Source organism: Mchenga conophoros, linkage group LG4, assembly GCF_057382185.1.
Source record: "Mchenga conophoros isolate Kocher_MC1m ecotype Shallow Benthic linkage group LG4, M_conophoros_male_GT1.1, whole genome shotgun sequence".
Taxonomy (NCBI): domain Eukaryota; kingdom Metazoa; phylum Chordata; class Actinopteri; order Cichliformes; family Cichlidae; genus Mchenga; species Mchenga conophoros.
The window spans coordinates 1,364,942-1,384,475 of record NC_140529.1 but is presented as its reverse complement, the minus strand read 5'-3'; the positions used below and the strand labels follow the sequence as shown (position 1 = coordinate 1,384,475).

The 19,534-nt window shown below is 41.1% G+C and overlaps 1 pseudogene; it reads left to right on the top strand.

Annotated features, from left to right (window-relative positions):
* Positions 1-12,335: 12,335 nt before the first annotated feature.
* LOC146575228 (sterile alpha motif domain-containing protein 3-like) lies at positions 12,336-18,945 on the top strand (annotated as a pseudogene).
* Positions 18,946-19,534: the final 589 nt, after the last annotated feature.

Sequence of the window (19,534 nt, the reverse complement as noted above, 5' to 3'; positions counted from 1 at the left end):
ACGCTGCAACGTGTCCTGTCTGTATGGAGACTGAGAGCTGCCAGAGTAATAATGTAGATACAGGCCTCTTTCTCCTTCTGCTGGTGTTCATGGTTTTATTCCATTGATGTTGCTATCATTTGTAAATATATTTATTTGGTGTTATTTTATCAATTTTCTACTACTGTCGTTCATGTATTTAATTTTTTTTGTATTTAAATATGATTTTTTTTAAAGTAATGCTGCGAGATGGACAGTTAAAGGTTTCATTGAATAAAAAAAAAGATTTAAAGATGACTGGTGGCGGAAGCAGAGCACAGACTGTGAGAATCTATCGCCATCGTGTGGTGCAGAGATATATTTCCATTGAATTTAGACTACGAAAGCTTGGCTCACAGAGCAGCTGCAACACGAACAAAAAACATTAAATAGCAACATATTATATTATATTATAGTGCAAACAGTGCAGGCTTCAGCTCTGGGGAAGAAGCTGTTCCTCAGTTTGGGTGGATTCTGTCACTCACAGCGTTGTTAGCCCTCTTGTGCGCGCAGACTGCAACCCCCCCCCTCCCCTGCCCCCCCACTGTGCGTTGCCCTGATATCTGCAGTGTGAGGTTGGATCGCTCATTTTCATCCCCACACTGATGCCACTTATTTCGGTCTTTGTTTGACATAAAAGGGCATATTTGTCACTTTATTGCAACTATATTTGCACTCTTGAGCTCCTTCATTCACTGACTGATTATAAAGTTATTACTTGCGTTATGTATTCATCCTTTTGAACATAATTAATGAAGCCACATGTAATCACTAAAATTTGTATTTTGGGTACAATAAGAGAGTTTCAGATGGAATGCTGTTTTGTTTAAATTTCACCAACTTGCTGATGCCCACGGTTGTGAGTGCAGCTTCTTACTGTACATGGGTGGATGGTTGTAAATCACATCACAGATGCCAAAAACCTCTCAAACCAAGCCCTCTTGCCGGTGATGCTGTGCGCAACCTCGTGACAACCACATGACTGATACTAACTCCTGAGCTGACTGTATGCTAACATGCGCCACAAATAAGGGTCATATTTGGATTTAAAACAATCACCGAGAAGCTTCCACTGAATGCTACTTTCCCCTGCATGACACTGAAATCATTAACACATACTAACCCTCACTTATGCTCTTCAGTTTTCTCAGAAATGGATTAAGCCTACACCTAAACCAACGGATATGTTCACTGACTTTTTCTCTTAGTCTGGAAATACTTAGTCAGCCCATTACGCAATTGAATTGATTATCATGACCCTCACTAATAGCCACTTACTAAACTAAGAGTAATGTGCAAAACCCATTAGCCAAAGTAGTATAAATATTTTAACTTTTAGCAAATCCAGCAGGTTAATTAAGTGATTTCACATCATATGTTCAAACAGCTTGTCAGTTTTTAATATATCCCATGTACGCATACTTAAGCTTTAAAAATAAAGAAAAGTGCAATGACCTGATAGATGTTTGCTGAAAATTGTGGTTTACATCAGCACCTACATTAAAATACAAAGACCCTGTTTTGTGTGAGCTGCTCGATACCATGAAGCAAGACCTCTGAACATCTCAGTTTTTACACACACACACACACACACACACACACACACACACACGTGCAAGCAAATGGTGTTTTATATGCTGTTGTCTAAAATATTATAAAATAAACCGTCTCTTTTTATATGTGGGGGGGGGGGGGGGCACTCAAAAAACGGAGGGGACAGGTTGGCACCAGAACACCACAGGTCTGCCCCGAGATGAGTGTGAAAATGTGATTATCAACAAGCCCACCTGGACTTCAGTTAGGTCGCACGCTTGTCCAGAGTTCACTTTGTCTTCAAGCGTTTTAATTTAAAACATAAAGTGAGGCCTACCCCAAGCTAAAAGAAGGCAGATTATGTTCTCAGATAAAGCAAGCAATGAGGGCGAAGCAGAGAAAGTACCTGCACAATACATTCACATAAATCAAAATGGAATTTCTTTGAGGACACAAACATCTGGGGAGTAAACAGCTGTTTCAATACCTAATCACAGATTGTGCTCTCTGTTTTACACGTTTTTAGTAAGGCATAATTAACTAAAAGGCTAGAGAGATGAAAGGATGCCAAGCTGATACCAGGCCTCAGTCACATGGATTGTTTCTTAAATTCTGAAATTAAGTGGACATGCAAAAAGATCTGGCACTTCATATATTAAACTGAGAAGCTGTGCTGACCCAAGAAAGCGCCCAGAAATTTGGGCAAATGTCTGCTCTGAAGTTTTTAGCCAAACCAAACTGCAGGTCAGTTTAAAGCGCAAAATTGTGCAAGTAGTCCAAACTAAACCGTTCTTGAGATGCAGAAATGTTGTCACACACAAAAATCAGACGATTGTGCCTCCAAACAAATTGCACTTACAAATGCTTGTAACATAAATGATGAAAATAGTAACTGCAAAGTTGAGACTGAACAGTGTTTCAGTTAAAGTGATAAGCTAGCCATTCAGCTGACTCATTGGTGATTGCAATGATTGCAGGTTTCATTATAGAAGAATATCAAGGAGAAGACAGATGGCAGGGAGTCAGAAACGGGGGATGGAAATGCAAGATATTGAGGACAAGGCGTCAGGTGTGAACAACAACAATAACTGGGCTGTATTTAGGTGTACAGATCACATGACCATCAAAAGAGCAGTGTAGGAATGAGAGAAGATCAACAGGGGAGCACACAAAGAGGTTTATGGACACAAACTGGGAGAGGTGGCATGCTCAGTTGATCAGTAGAATACCACACTAGACTTTCTTCCAGGACGGTTGAGGACCCTGTTGTGGGGGCGAAGCTTGGGTCCAATGTTCCCTCTAATTTTTCATGTGTCTGAGCGAACACACAAACTCTCTGAGCGGTCCCTTGGACCACTGTGAGCAACAGCAGGCGTGTGCACTGTGGTCACGTCAGCATTGAATCCATCCAAGTTACATGGTTTATTAAAATAATCAAATTACAACATTTAAATTTATGTTAGACTTTTTTTTTAATTAACTCCTTTAGCCCACTTACAACAAAAATTTAAAAAAAAACTTGTTCATGACCTGTGTAGTATGTTAACACTATTGGAAGTAAAAATAACTTGAACTCCAATTTTGAAAACGCAACTTTCTTTTTTAAAAAAAAAAAAAAAAGCTCTGACTTGTATTATGAGTATGAGTCTGTGGTCTGGGAGAGAGTCCTGTAACTCTCTGTCTGCAAAATACAGTATATAATGACCAATGTTGGGCAATTAATTATATAATTACGTCTTCAAAAAAGTAACTGATCTATGCAAACAAAGTTTTTTGCAGCTGTTTACTTAAAATGCAGCCAAGGCGTTTTTTTAAATAAACATTTCAAACTATTTACAGAACAATCAGCTGTTCTGCATCAAATTTGATGCCACACAAATTATTTGTGCCACTCCAAAAATAATTTCAAATCAAAATCAAATCAAATCACTTTTATTGTCACATCACATGTGCAGGTACATTGGTACAGCACATGTGAGTGAAATTCTTGTGTGCGAGCTTCACAAGCAACAGAGTTGTGCAAAATACAATAATGTAAACAAGCAAAATACAAGAATGGCTACATCTGAAACTAATAAATATATGTACAATATATAATAGTATATGCATTTCTGGATGTGTATACTAAATATTTTTCTACGTGTGTGTGTGTGTGTGTGTGTGTGTGTGTGTGTGTGTGTGTGTGTGTGTGTGTGTGTGTGTACACATATTTTACAAATTAAATAGAGTCAACAATAAATAAAATATATAAAAATATACAGAGTTGAGACATGTGCAAAACAGTGGCGTTACTGTACAGTATGGAGTGCATAATGTTAAAGTTCCAGTAGTGAAGCTGAGGTGTCTATGAAGTGTTCAGCAGTCTGATGGCCTGATGGAAGAAGCTGTCTCTCAGTCTGCTGGTACGGGACCGGATGCTGCAGAACCTCCTTCCTGATGGAAGCAGTCTGAACAGTTTATGGCTGGGGTGACTGGAGTCCTTGATGATCCTCCCCGCTTTCCTCAGGCACCGCTTCCTGTAGATGTCTTGGAGGGAGGGAAGCTCACCTCCAATTATCCGTTCAGAGCACCGCACTACTCGCTGGAGAGCTTTGCAGTTGTAGGCGGTGCTGTTGCCATACCAGGTGGTGATGCATCCAGTGAGGATGCTCTCAATGGCACAGTGATAGAAGGTCCTGAGGATGCGGGGGCTCATGCCGAATCTTTTCAGTCTCCTGAGAAAGAAGAGGCGCTGCTGCGCCTTCTTCACTGTTTTGTTTGTGTGTACTGACCACGTAAGATCCTCAGCCAGATGTACACCAAGGAACCGGAAGCTGCTCACTCTCTCCACAGCAGCGCCGTTGATGGTGATGGGGGTGTGTACTTCTCTGCACCTCCGGAAGTCCACTATCAACTCCTTTGTCTTTGCGACGTTGAGTGTGAGATGGTTGTCTTGACACCAGTGGGTCAGGGCGCTGACCTCCTCCCTGTAAGCCGTCTCATCACCATTGGTGATAAGACCCACCACTGTAGTGTCGTCCGCAAACTTCACAATGATGTTGGAGTTGTTAGTGGCTGTGCAGTCGTAGGTGTAGAGTGAGTACAGGAGAGGGCTCAGTACACACCCCTGTGGGGCACCAGTGTTCAGTGTGATGGGGGATGAGGTGATGCTGCCCAGTCTGACCACTTGGCGTCTGTCAGACAGGAAGCTAAGGATCCAGCTGCAGAGGGAGCTGCTCAGTCCTAGATCCTGCAGTTTCCTGTCCAGCTTCGAGGGAACGATGGTATTGAATGCTGAGCTGTAATCTACAAACAGCATTCTCACATACGTGTCTCTCTTCTCCAGGTGTGACAGGGCAGTGTGTAGTGTCAAGGCTATGGCATCATCAGTGGACCTGTTGTGGCGGTATGCGAACTGTAGAGGGTCCAGTGACCGAAGCATTTGCTTACGATGGGGGTCAGGGCTACAGGTCGCCAGTCGTTCAATGAGGAGATGGTGGAGGATTTGGGTACAGGGACGACGGTGGCCATTTTGAAGCAGGCTGGGACTACAGACAGAGAGAGGGAAAGGTTGAAGATGTGCGTGAACACTGCAGCCAGCTGAGCCGCGCATGACTTGAGGACGCGGCCGGGAATCCCGTCCGGACCAGTAGCTTTGCGTGCGTTCACCTTCCTGAAGCACTTCCGCACATCCTCCTCAGACACAGTGTGCGCACTGACGTCATCCGCGGTGCGCACACTGTCCGGTCTCATGGTGTTCGCTGTGTCGAATCTAGCGTAGAATACGTTTAGATCCTCACACAGAGAGGCCGTGGTCTGCGGTGTGCTGGTTTTCCCTCTAAAGTCTGTGATCGTGTTTAGTCCCTGCCACATACTCCGAGGGTTGTCGAACTGTTGCTCCACCCTGTCCCTGTACTCACGTTTGGCTGCTTAGATAGTCTTCCGGAGTTGGTAATGTGCGTGTTTGTAGTCCGATGTGTTCGCGGAGGCAAAGGCGGTGCTCCGTGCCGCCAGTGCCGCGCGAACATCTCCGTTAATCCAGGGTTTTTGATTTGGGAAGGATTTAACTGTTCTGGATGGGACGACATCTTCCACGCATTTCCTGATAAATCCGCAGACTGAGTCTGTGTACTCGTCAATGTCCCTAGCAGCCACGTGAAACATTTCCCAGTCCGCGTGATCAAAACAGCACCGCCCTCCGGGTTGGAGCTTCCTGTTTCAGCTTCTGCCTGTAGGCGGGCAGGAGCAGGATGGAGCGGTGATCTGATTGGCCGAATGGGGTGCGGGGGAGGGCTTTGTACGCATCCCGGAAAGAGATGTAGCAGTGGTCGAGTAGCCGGTCTCCACGAGTGTTAAAATGGATGTGTTGGTGGAGTTTGGGTGAGACTTTCTTCAGGTTTCCCTTATTAAAGTCTCCGGCTGTGATAAACGCTGCCTCTGGGTGTGCGGTTTCCTCACTGCTGATCGCGCTGTACAGTTCCCTGAGTGCTCGGTCAGTGTCGGCTTGTGGGGGAATGTAAACAGCCGTAATAATCACTGCTGTAAATTCCCTCGGTAGCCAGAATGGCCGGCACTTAATCATCAGGTACTCCAGGTCCGGTGAGGTCCAGGTCCACTTATGCTTACTCCAAGCACCGCTGCGAGTTTGGCCGTCAGTGTCAGTTTTCGGATTCGCCTGCTGAGCTGCTGGTGGAGATCCACCCGGACCCAGTGGCGTGTCTAGAAAATTTTTGTTGGGGGGCCAGGTAGGGGCACAGATTTGGAGAAGGGTGGCAGATGTAATTGGCAGATAATGTTTTAAAAAAAAAAATCTACCAACCGTTAACCATAATTCAATAATCCTATAAACCTAATAACCGAATGCGCTTTTAATTCTTATTAGAATGAGATTTTAACCACTATGGTGCAAAGTTTTTAGATACTGCGTTGATAAAGTACAAGAGATACAATCAGTGCTTTGTCAGTGTTTACTCAGCATTCAAGGACAGCAATATTTGCATAATATTTTTACTGACATATAGTGCACATATGTTTTGGGCAAAAACATTTTTGAATATTAAAATACGAACATTTGTAACAAAGAATTGACAAATTAGCCAATGCCAATGCAAAACCAATGCCTATTAAAAAAAAGAAGATAATCTTCTCACAAACTGGTGTTTGATTTTGAAACAGGAAAAAAGTGGGGAAACAACTGAAAAGACTAACATTTGAATAAAACCTGAAAGCAAGTAAATACTTTCTATGCTGCCTTATGGTAAACTTTGGTAATATTGATCAAGAACAACACTGGCTGATGATGAAATACAGTCAGCTGGCATGGTGACACTGCCAGTATTAACCTGCAGGGCTGGACTGGGACAGAAAATCAGGCATTTTGACTAGAGACCGGCCCACCAGGTATTAAAGCCATAAAGACTTTGACTGAAAACAAATGCTGTTGTGACAGTGATGTACACTGTCTTGTTGGTATATGTATGATTTCTATACATTTTACGTCAGATAAAAACTTTGGTTGTAAGATTTAGATAATTATTTAATAAAAGCTAGATATTTTAAATGAGAATAAGAAAGAAAAGTATTTCTTTGTGCCCCACCTTTCCCTGTTAATGCCCTACCTGGCCCCCTGGCAAAACTTTCCTAGATCCACCCCTGCACAGTTGCCAGCTGTCAGCTACATAAAAAAGGATCCTGGTGTTATTTGTGTCTCAGAAACAGTTCATAACTTCCCTTCAACTCATTCATGTGAACTAAAAGGTAAACCTGTTTCTCCATCACCTGTTCAGCTCTGATGATTCAGTAAGGACATCTCCTGGTTTCATCTTCATGTTTCCCTCTCACCACATATCCAAACCGATATCATGACCAGCAGCTTTTACAGCTGTGACTCCAGCAAACATCAGCTGATACTAGAAAGTAATATCAAATAAATTCTAACAACAGCTGATCAAGCTTAAATGTGCTGCTGTTGTTTAGCGCGACATCTGCTGGTTTCCTCTTTCTGGCGCAAAGTGGGCGATAAATAAACAAGGGAGAAAAGCCAATCAGCTGATCATTGATCAGTTTCATGATTGAAGTAGCAACAGGAGAGGCAGGGGAGAGGATGAGAGGAGAAGAGGCAGCTGTGCAGCGTAACGACAGAATAACTCCAGCTTTGTGTCTTTTTTTCATTATAGCGAAAGTCCGGGACAAACTGTGTTCCTTCTCAGCTCAATACGAAACGTGTAATATTTTCTCTGAATGAGGGACCATTCCATTTTTTTAAAGAGCCGTTGGCAACTCTACTAACTAACCTTATGAATAAAATAAAGTTCACTATCAGTAACGTCATAGCACCCACCCAGCTGTATATAAACTCTGTCAAGCTGGCTAGAACCAGTACTAGTTATTGCAACTGAGGGTAAAAAGTCAGCACAACGAAAATAAACTCCACCTAAACTTGGTTTATATCTGACCCAGATAGACTGCAGGTCATAACTTCTTACCTGAAGTTCAGTTCACCTGACACTCGGACTGGCGGTGTTCCAGATCTACTGGCGTTTAGATCAACTGGCGTTGGTCGAACAGATGTGTGGCAGTCTTGCGTTTCAGGAGCTGCTACCGACAAACCAGCAAAAAAACGCCAAATGTGTCATCTGTGACACTTGTGAGGTTATCTCAAACACACTCCGTCAGTCTTGATGCTGTTGAACAACAAAATGTTTAAAATGTGGCGAGTTTATCTGGTGATATCCTCATTCGCGACGCGATCGCGAAAACAGCAAACAATTAACACCACGCCGATGTTGTTCACAGGACAGCAAGAGTAAACGATCGGGAGACTCTTGTCGTCGTTATCGTTCCGCTCGCACGGTTTATTTCTCCGATTTCAGCGTTTTTGCTTCACAACTACAGCGAGCAGTTTACTTTGTGCACTAACATGGAGTCGAGTCAACCAGCGCCACCTCTGGCCAAGTGCCACAGCCTACAGCCAGATCAACCTGTGACACACATCTGCACCACGTTTGAATTCGTGTCATGCACATTTGTACCTTTCAACTGTGTCTGTTTGTGCGTCATGCAAATAAACCTTTGAAAAGAATGAAATGACACTAATATTTCACTAGTGTTGTAACATCACATGTCGTTAGCGTAGTCTGTCTGTGTCTTTTCTCTGCGAACAAACATTTTAGAGTTGGTTGTTATATACAGTGTGGTTAATCTAATAAACATTTGTAAGGAGATGGCAGTTACTGTGAATGTACAGCAGGTGATTAGTAATAAACAGTCAGACAATGACTCTGACAATCTCATTCAATCTTGCAGATTGCACCTTCTGTGGAAAGTGGTACCACACAGTGTGTGTGGACTTTCCCTGTGCCGAAGGCGACTACAAATGTTGTGGGTATTAAATAAACAGTAAAAATTGATCCCTGTTGTCTTTGCTTACTGATTGTTTTTAGTGTTGACAATCCACATTGCTGCCATTGCATCTTTCAACATGTTTGTGGGTAGATTTGGATGTACCCGGGGTAAGTGCAGCCACTCAGCCTCTACTCACTGTGATCATAGCAGCAGGTGCAGATGTGTCACAAGTTAATCTAGTAGTAGGCTGTGGCACTTGGCCACAGGTGGCAGCAGTGGACTGACCCCCATTTGAAACTGCTCCAGCTGCTGTGTGATAGTGGATCTGCTACAAATTGAAGATCATAAGCAAGTTTTGGAAATGAACCCTTGTATTATGTTGAAGAACAAAAAAATGACATTTTGTTGCGGGTCATTTTGACCCGTACTGTGTAAATCCACTCAGAATTATCCAAAAACTGCAATAAAACAATAGCACCTTTATTTTCGATTAGATAAACATGTAGAACACAGACATACAACAGTTAGACTTTCCATAACTATTTTAGGAACAATTTGGTTTTTCGTTCTTACAAACACATTTCTTTTGAACTTGCCCAACGTTCTCAGTTTTTCAATGCTCAACATTTTCGATTTTGTCCACATGATGGACAGAATGTAACGGTGTGCTTTCTGCAGATGTACTTCTTGCATTTCTCACAAAAAGTGCTTGTTTTCAAACAGGAACCTTCCTAACTAAGATTTAAAACAAAAGATTTCTACGTCTCCTACAGTCTCACAAACAGATGACAAAGCAAGCGACACACCTGAGTCACTGACTTTCTTATATCAGAATCAGAATCAGAATGGGTTTTATTGCCAAATGTTGAGCGGGTTTACAACATTAAATTCAAAAATTCAAATTCAAATTCAAATTTTATTTGTCACGTACACAGTCATACACAGTACGATATGTAGTGAAATGCTTGGACAACTGCTCGTGACCTAAAGAGAACAAAAAAGGAAAAGGCTATGAATAAGATAGGAAATAAATATGAAAAATTAAAAAGGGTAAATTTAACTAGGAAGGAATAAAATATAAATTAAGGTTAAAAATGAAATAACTGTACAACAAAATACACAATATAGAACTATATAAGAATGTATGAAGAAATCTAAATATAAATAAATATATACACAATAACAGCAGCTGTACAAGTATTAACCGGAAATGAAGAATATAGTGACCAGTGTTGTGCAAAAACAATGTCCAGAAAGTCCAGTGTGTGTGTAAGAACCATATGTGTGGGTCAGTACTGTGTGGTGGTGTGATTGAGAGACCGTATCGCCTGCGGGAAGAAGCTCCTCCTCAGTCTCTCTGTGTTGGTCTTCAGGGAGCGGAATCGCTTTCCTGACCTCAACAGAGAGAACAGTCTGTTGTTGGGATGGCTGAGGTCCTTCACGATCTTCCTGGCCTTGGTCCAGCACCGCCTGCTGTAGATTGAGTGCAGGTCAGGGAGCTCGGAGCGGATGGTGCGCTCAGCTGACCGCACAACCCTCTGTAGAGCTCGTCTGTCCTGCATGGTGCTGTTCCCGAACCAGGTTAAGATGTTTCCCGCCAGGATGCTCTCTATGGTGCACGAGTAAAAGTTCCTGAGCACCTTGGAGGGCAGTTGGAAGTCTCTCAAGCGTCTGAGGTGGTAGAGACGCTGTCGGGCCTTTTTCACCACGGTGTTGATGTGACAGGACCATGACAGGTCCTGCGTGATGTGAACTCCGAGGTATTTGAAGCTGTCCACTCTCTCCACTGGCACCAGTTTTCCAGATTCCTAATCTCCTTCAGGTAGGCCGTCTCGTTGTTATCAGAGATCAGGCCCACCACGACGGTGTCGTCAGCAAACTTGATGATGGTGGTGGAGCTGGTAGTGGCCACACAGTCATATGTGTACAAAGAGTACAGCAGGGGGCTCAGAACACACCCCTGGGGGGCTCCAGTGCTGAGAGTGGTGGAGGCTGAGACATGTCCGCCCATCCTTACTGCCTGTGGTCTGCCAGTTAGGAAGTTGGAGATCCACTGACACATAGATGAGCTGAGTCCCAGATGCTCCAGCTTGGTGGTGAGTGTGGAGGGAATTATGGTGTTAAATGCAGAGCTGTAGTCTATGAAGAGCATTTTAACATAATTCCCCCTTCTAGTTAGGAGTTAGGATATTAGGAAATTGCTGCGGTGCTTCAGTGCAAACATACTGTTATAAATTAAGCTTAAATAGACATGAAAATAAAAATAAGAATTAAAAGTGCTAAGTAGATAGATAGATATATACATGAGTGCAGGTGGTGATCAGTGCCAAACATGGAATGATGCAGTGAACACAGCGTAGGGCCATGTGTTAGTGGTGGGAACAGTCATATCCACTCACACTCACTGACTGTTTATTACTAATCACTGTGTAACTGCTGTGAATTCACAGTAACTGCCGTCTCCTTACAAATCTTCATTAGATTAACCACACTTATACAGACTGTATATAACTACCAACTCTCCAGCCATGTTGATGGATTGCCAATATTGGCTGGAAATATTCATTTCCAGGGAAAGGACACAGGCAGATGATGCTTACAGGATGTGATGTGACAACACTAATGAAATATTGATGTGTCATATTTGTCCAAGGCGTATTTCATTGTTATGGAAAAAGAGAATATCAAAATCATGATGACCAATTGGAGTGGTGATGTCTATGACTTTGTGTATATAATTTGGAATTTTGTACAAATGTAGGCCAATAAGGAATATATGATATCATTTCATTCATTTCAAAGGTTTATTTGCATGACGCACAAACAGACACAATTGAAAGGTACAAATGTGCATGACACGAATTCAAACGTGGTGCAGATGTGTGTCACAGGTTGATCTGGCTGTAGGCTGTGGCACTTGGCCAGAGGTGGCGCTGGTTGACTCGACTCCATGTTAGTGCACAAAGTAAACTGCTCGCTTTAGTTGTGAAGCAAAAACGCTGAAACCGGAGAAATAAAACGTGCGAGCGGAACGATAACGACGACAAGAGTCTCCCGATCGTTTACTCTTGCTGTCCTGTGAACAACATCGGCGTGGTGTTACTTGTTTGCTGTTTTCGCGATCGCGTCGCGCATGAGGATATCACCAGATAAACTCGCCACATTTTAAACATTTTGTTGTTCAACAGCATCAAGACTGACGGAGTGTGTTTGAGATAACCTCACAAGTGTCACAGATGACACATTTGGCGTTTTTTTGCTGGTTTGTCGGTAGCAGCTCCTGAAACGCAAGACTGCCACACATCTGTTCGACCAACGCCAGTTGATCTAAACGCCAGTAGATCTGGAACACCGGCGCGAAATTTGATTCCCTGGTAGCTGAATGCAGTTTACCGTTAGTGTATTAATGGTTTAATAAAATCACGTTTTTACATCCATTCCAAGGCCATTAACACACATGGGCAGCTGATAATAACGTTTAAAGGAAATATCTTGACGCCGCACTTGTTTAAAATATAACAAGGGTGTCGCAGCTGGGGTTTGATAGTCGCGTTTTAAGCAATGTGGGAACTTTTTCAGCATGTAATCTGAGCTTGTAATACGGTGTTATCACTATAAGTAATCGGTCTGAAAGAACAGACGGCAGAAACTGTCGGAAATCTGGAGAAAGGAGTCACCTTAGTAGTGAATATTAACACATTACAGCATTCTAGTCTTTTTTTTCTTCCAAACTTGAAAGGGCACAAAAGCATGCTCAGACTCTGCTCTCCTGTGTCCAGTAGTCCCAAACAAACATCTAAATTTAAAAATGAAAACTTTGCATATCGAGAGGATTCACTCTAAAGATTTGGTTTATTTTATTTAATTTACTGATTTTTTTTAAATGAATATTTCTTTGAACTGAAAGAAGTTGTACAAAAGGTTTTAATGTGTGTGATATACGGTTTTTACCCATGTAAAAATGTGGTGATAAATATCCTTACATTGAATTTAGAGTTTGTACTACCATTTATCTTGCAGACAATGAGGTTGATGGTGACACAGTTGACTGCGGTCTTACTGAGACTATGGTTGCATACCTTTTCCAAGGATCCTTCAAAAAGCAGGTTAAATTCAACCAGTTTGTGTCAAGGATGAAGGAATCTTCAGTCAGTCTGACTCTACAGACTGTCTCTCCAGAAGACTGGCAACCATCTACTTCGTCAACTTCAATAAGGTATTTTCTTATTTATAATGAAGTTAGTATGTCTGAAGCATACATGTTGGCCGTTATGCACTTTTAGGATTTAGTTAATATGATCATTGTTTCTACCATATGTATTGTTACTGTAGTGTTTTATACTTCAATTCATGCAATAAAAACAAACACTTAACTGTTTTCACAGCAATGAAAATACTTTGAGACTGCCAGCCTCTTTTGAAATTCCAAGATTTCCCAAAAATCTGCAACTAAAACTGGACAACAAAGAACCGTGCCATAAAAATCCAAGGGACAGACACACAATAATCAGAGTTCTATATGAAGCTGTGGCACAGTATACTATGTAAGTTAATCAGGGTAATGTTAGCTTGTTGCTTTAGAAAAAGCTGAATCTGTCATATTGAAAATAAACGCTACATTACTAAGAAACAATAACTAACACTTGATAAAGTTTGTTTGTCAGCAGTTGCTCTAACACTTCTGTTTCTTCTGATATTACAGGTATCCCACAAATTCTGAATATGTGCAAGCTGTGAAGACGCTGGTAACGAAGTATCCTTTCCTCAAGGATCATGAGGGAAATGGTTATGTAAGTTAAATTTAAAATTAGCATAAGGTTCCTTCAAGATTACAAAGTAAAAGTGAAGCTTTTTTCGATCTTGTTTTGTTAGTAAGACAATCTGTAGCCTCTCAGTAGGTTTGTATGAAGTATGTGTTACGTAAGGCCCAAAATGGCCTCCGTACAAGAAAGTAGTAGCTCTAATATTGACCAGTAACGAACCACCACACGCACACTGTAATGGGTTACACAAGATTTATTTGTTCTTTCTCCGGGTAAAACTACTGGCTGAAGACACAACTCTGGCCAGGAATCCAAGGCCCAAAGCCACCGCGGTCAGGGTTGTTAGCCTTTTCAGGCCTGACTTCGTTCGAGGCTGGGTCTCCAGATCACATCCTGGGAGCTGGAACTTCCCCAAAACTGGTCCAGTTTCCTTGTCAGGGGCACAGAGAGTCTCCAGTCCAGTGTTTGTTTTCCTGCCTTCCAGCACATCCACTCACATCCCAATAAGAATGAGTCCTCCCTCCAACATCCTCAGTTTATTTTAAAAGCAAAACCAGGCCAGGTTAAAAATCTTTTCCATTAAAATGTGCACACTTCATCCTGGATCTTCGAGGCTTCCCTGCTTCACCAGTGTCCTACTAAAAAAAACAACGACAACCCCTACTTCCTGTTTCCTCTCCCCTTTATAGAGAAGGGCTCCAATCCTCCCCAATCAGCTGCTCCCTGTATTCAACTCCAAATAGCTGGCAGCTGGACTAGAGTAGAATCTCCACTCCCACATGGGTGTGGCCCACACCTCACATCAAACACAAAAAAACACCAAAGCATGCAATTAATACAAAACAAAATCTAAAGAAATGCCAACCCAAAAGCTTAGTGGGGGATTCTCTCCATCCTTTTCCACCATGCTATACTCTGTAACATATGTTTACTGATTCTTTGTTGGGTGTATTTTGTGTAGATTGTTTTTACAGTAACTTATGTTTCTGTTCAACAAGCACACATGGCATATGTCTTTGAGACGTAAATTCAAATCAGAGCGGGCACCACTAGTCGACAGTGAGGCAGTGAGGCGTTGTAAGGAGAAGTTTGGTTCTACGAGGAGAGGGCAGCCTAATAAATGTCAACGAACAAGTCAGAGAAATGTTTGTCAGGTTGGTGTGAGGGACACCTTGAGCTATAAAATGTTCTTGCCTCTGTTATTACATCTAAAACTAAGGATTAGGGATGCAACTGTACCTTTTTTCAAACCGAAACAATACCAATACTTGGATTAGAGCACTTGCTAATACAAAGTACCAGTGCTAATACTTCTACCTCACAAAAAATTATTAATTGGAAGGCGCTAAAAGAGGGTGAACTAGATTTAAAAAACAAAAACAAAAAAAACCCATTTTAAATATGACTCCAAAACTAAAATTTCAAGTTAACAATTAAGATTTTATGTGAAATTATTTCAGAGTTTCCATATTTTAAATATTGGTTCATGGTATCGGTTAACTTTAACCGATACGAGTTCTTTGTGATGCACAGATCGTGTCAGCTCTAATTGTATATTTAGTCTTATGTTGGGTTTCTAATCTGTTTTGACTTTCTCTTCTCACTCTTGCTTTCTTTCAAGGGACCATGCGTCCAAGGAGAGGATTTATTATCCATAGACGCCCACTTAAAGGTCATACAGTGCCAATATCAGAAGATGCAACCAGATACCATGGTGGTTCATAACCGTATGCAGCAAACGTTTGCTTGGCGGCAGAAAGAAATTGCAAATGGTATGCCTGTGGAAGATGTGTTGAAGAAGTACCCCTTCTTAGGGATGCCTACTGGTGTAAGTCAGAAAGCTGAATTGAACTTGGAAATAGCTGTCACATTTAACATGTTTATAGTAGTATATTTTATTTGCCCTTGACCTTGCTTTCTTCATCTGTCCCTCTTTCCTTTTTTTGTATGTTCATGTAACTTCTTACAGTATTGTTGTTAAATTCTATAAAAAAAATAATTATGCAGCACCATACATAATTAATATCAACTTTAGATTATTTCATTTTCATACACTGTTATTTTGTACTGAAAATGAATTTTTTACTTGTAGCTGTGCAACGAACTCAGGTGGATCCAACCAACAACGGGTAATGTAAGCCAGCGAAGGTGATTGGCCTTACACGAGGGAAAACCCCACTCTACCAGCTCTACCTTGATGCAAGAGAGGAGGCTCTCACTGATGACCTACCAGGTATTTGCTTTTTTTTTTTAACTTCAAGGCTTCCATTTTATATAATTTTTATAGGTAACTGGAAATGCCAGATAAAATGCATGGGTGATCTTGTGTTTTGTTGTTTTTTTGGCAGATCTTGACACAAGGGCTGCACTTTTATTCCTGCCATACGTCTTCAAGGAGAAACTGGATCTCTTTGTCATACTTGGAGAGGTGTGTGTATTAAAATATTTAGTCTATATAAAAGGAAAACAAATGTATCTTTTGTTAAGAGACTAAGATATTGCTTTCCTCTACCTTCTCTTTTGACTTCAAAGGTTCATCCGAAAACCCCCTATCCAACTGTTCAGCTACTTCATGAAGACTGGAAACCAGTGTTCTCCAGAAGCGCTCCAAACATTGTGAAGTTGGATGGCAGTGAAGTGTGCAGAAGCTCGTGTATTTTTGAAGGAATCATCTCTTATTTCTGCTTGTATTTTGTCTTCAACCTTGCTTATCCAAAACATCTGAAGAACACCCTGATTTTTCTCCAAAAGTACATTGTGAAAATAGATGAGGGTGAGGACCGGCCTCTGCCAATCACAGTCACCAGACAAATAAATCTTCTGTATTGACCACCATGCCTCAGCCATATCAGTGCTCCAAATGTGGCAGAAGAACCTTTAGTTTGACAAAGCTTATTCAGCACATAGGACTTATTCATTCCCATGATGCCAATTTTGATATAACCTGTGGACTCAGTGACTGCTGTTCTTCCTTCAAAAAATATGAATCTTTCAGACGACATGTGTATAGGAAACACAGAGAGCAAGTGTTGTGTCCCCATAAAGACTTAGATGAAAATGAGCAGGAGGTAGTCAGTCCACACCCAAATGAATTTGCAAATGACATAACTGAAAATATTGAAACCCCTCCATCCTGGGATGAATTTTTGATAAATTTCAGAGACAATCTTTTCAAGTTCATTCTTAAGTGCAGAGAGAAAAATTCTTTACCGGTCTCTGTTCAGGAAGAAATTGTGGAAGACGTAAATTTTCTGATGTGTTTTTTCAAGGAGAACTACGATGCTTTTATAGCATATCATTTAGAGAAAATGGGTCTTGACGTGTCTTTGTGTCCAGAGGTTAAAAATGTCCTGCATTCAAATGAATTTTTTGAGAAGGCTTCAACAGCTATTCGATCTCCTTATTTAGTCAAAGAACATTGCAAATCAAAGATCAACATGACAGAGCCTGTTCATTGCAAATTAAGAGACTCTGTGGGTCATACAGTTAGCTCGTATTCATATGTGCCTGTTGATAAGGTGCTAAAAAATTATCTTTCTCATGAAGACATAAAAGATCACATTTTTTCAAGTGGCAATTCGGAAACTGATGAATTTCTAACAGATTACTCTGATGGAGAAATCTTCAGACATCATCAATTCTTCAAGGATAACCCAAATGCACTGCGACTCCATTTTTATGAGGATGAATTTGAAGTACTTAATCCTCTAGGATCTAAATGATCCAAACACAAACTTAGTGCATTTTATTACACTGTAGGCAATTTGGACAAAAGGTACACTTCTCAGCAGAGGCACATTCATCTAGCGTTATTGGTACGCTATTCTTTCGTTAAGCGGTGTGGTTGGCATGTTATCCTTAAACCTTTGCTTGATGATTTGGAAAAACTTTCCACTGATGGCTTTACTTTTACCATTGATAAAACTGAACACACTATTCATGCTGCTCTTGCAACTTTATCTTGTGATAATTTATCAGCTCACATGATTGGTGGTTTTTCTATGTCATTTAACACTGGTAGAATTTGTCGGTATTGCATGGCTTCTTATGAAGATATGAAACAATCCTTTGAGGAAGAAAGCTTTGTTTTAAGAACATCAGAGGTTCACCAGTATCATCTTGCACGAATCCAAGAATTTCCGGATGATAAAACAATATATGGTGTAAATAGTTCATGTCCTTTTGACAGACTGAGTTATTTCAGTGTTACACAAGCTTTACCACCTGATGTAATGCATGATCTGTTGGAAGGTGTAGTTCCTCTAGTTATGAAACTAGTGATTTGTAAAGCCCACACTGAGAAGCATATTACAATTAGAGAGATCAATGAAGAATTGCAAAAAATGCCCATTGGTCAGAATGACAAAACAAACAAACCAGTACAGTTATCAGAAAGACTACAGAGTGTTGGTATTGTTGGATCAGCATCTCAAAAGTGGTGCCTGTTCAGATTGCTGCCATTTCTGATGGCAGACCGTGTGCCACCTAATTGTAAATATTGGCATGTTTTTCTTCTATGTCGTGAAATAACAGAGATTGTAATGGCTAAAAAAGTGCGAAAAGAGAATATTTTATTGTTGAAGTTGCTTGTCCATGAGTTTCTCACAAAACTGAAAAGTGTATTTGGGGATGTAATTACACCAAAGTGTCATTATTTAATCCACTATGCAAGACTGATTGAAATGTTCGGCCCTCTACGTTTGTTATGGTGTATGAGATTTGAAAGTAAGCACCAGTATTTCAAAACGTTGTCCCGCAATTGTAGAAATTTTATGAACATTGCTACAACTTTGAGCAACAGACATCAGTTCAGACAGTGCTGGGAGTTTTCTAACAAAAGTTTACTTGGTGAATTTGAAAATGTTTTTGGAAAAAGTGTGACTACACCATTTTTGTCATTACCACTGGAACTGCAACAAGCACTGACAGTCTATTGTGGCTTTTCTGAAGTTGATAGTGCTAAGAAAGCTTTCCAGCGTGTGTCAGAAGTAATTGTGAACAGTGTCAAATACTGTGTAAGAGATGTGTTTGTCATTGATGTACTGCATTCAGAGAAGATTCCTCTGTTCTGGCAAATTAAGTACATATTTAATATTGACACAATGTGGGTCTTTTGTGGAAAAATTCTCATTCCTCTGTTATATGACAACCATTTTCATTCATACAGTGTTAGAGTTGATAGTGAATGGACGTTGCTAAAACCTGGACAGGAAATTGATGTTGCAGCTTATGACACATACTCTGTTGATAACAGTTTGTATGTAACAGTTAAGCAATGTATTTAAGAAGGTAATAAATGTGACAAGTATTTTTGACTTTGTATCTTCAATTTTTCAAATCTTGAGAGGAAAAATGTAGGAAATCTGTGTTTAGATACTGAACCTTTAGAAAGACATTTTTGTACTCCTTTTAAGGGTTCTTTTTTGTACTTTATACTAAGGGTACAACTTTGCCCTTTAAAGTACAGGTTTGACATGTAAAAGGTACAAATTACAAGGGTACAAATCAGTACCCACAGTTTAGGGTACAGAACGGTACCTTAGAGGGTACCACCCCAGTGACAAGCCATTGTACCCCTATAGGTACATTTCTGTACTTTAATTTCTGAGTGTGAATGATTGATGAAGTTGAAAAGCTTAAAACTGAGCTTGACTAGGCCTTCCCCAGAGTCTCCATCAACACCACCTTTCCTCAATTCTTATGATGTATTACCACCAATTGGAATAGGCCATTAGAAGTATACTTCATCTTGTCTCCCTCTATTCTCTTTCCATCACCCCCAACCGGTCGCAGCAGATGGCCGCCCCTTCTTGAGCCTGGTTCTGCCGGAGGTTTCTTCCTAAAGGGAGTTTTTCCTCCCCACTGTCGCCCAGTGCTTGCTCAAAGGGGATCATTGG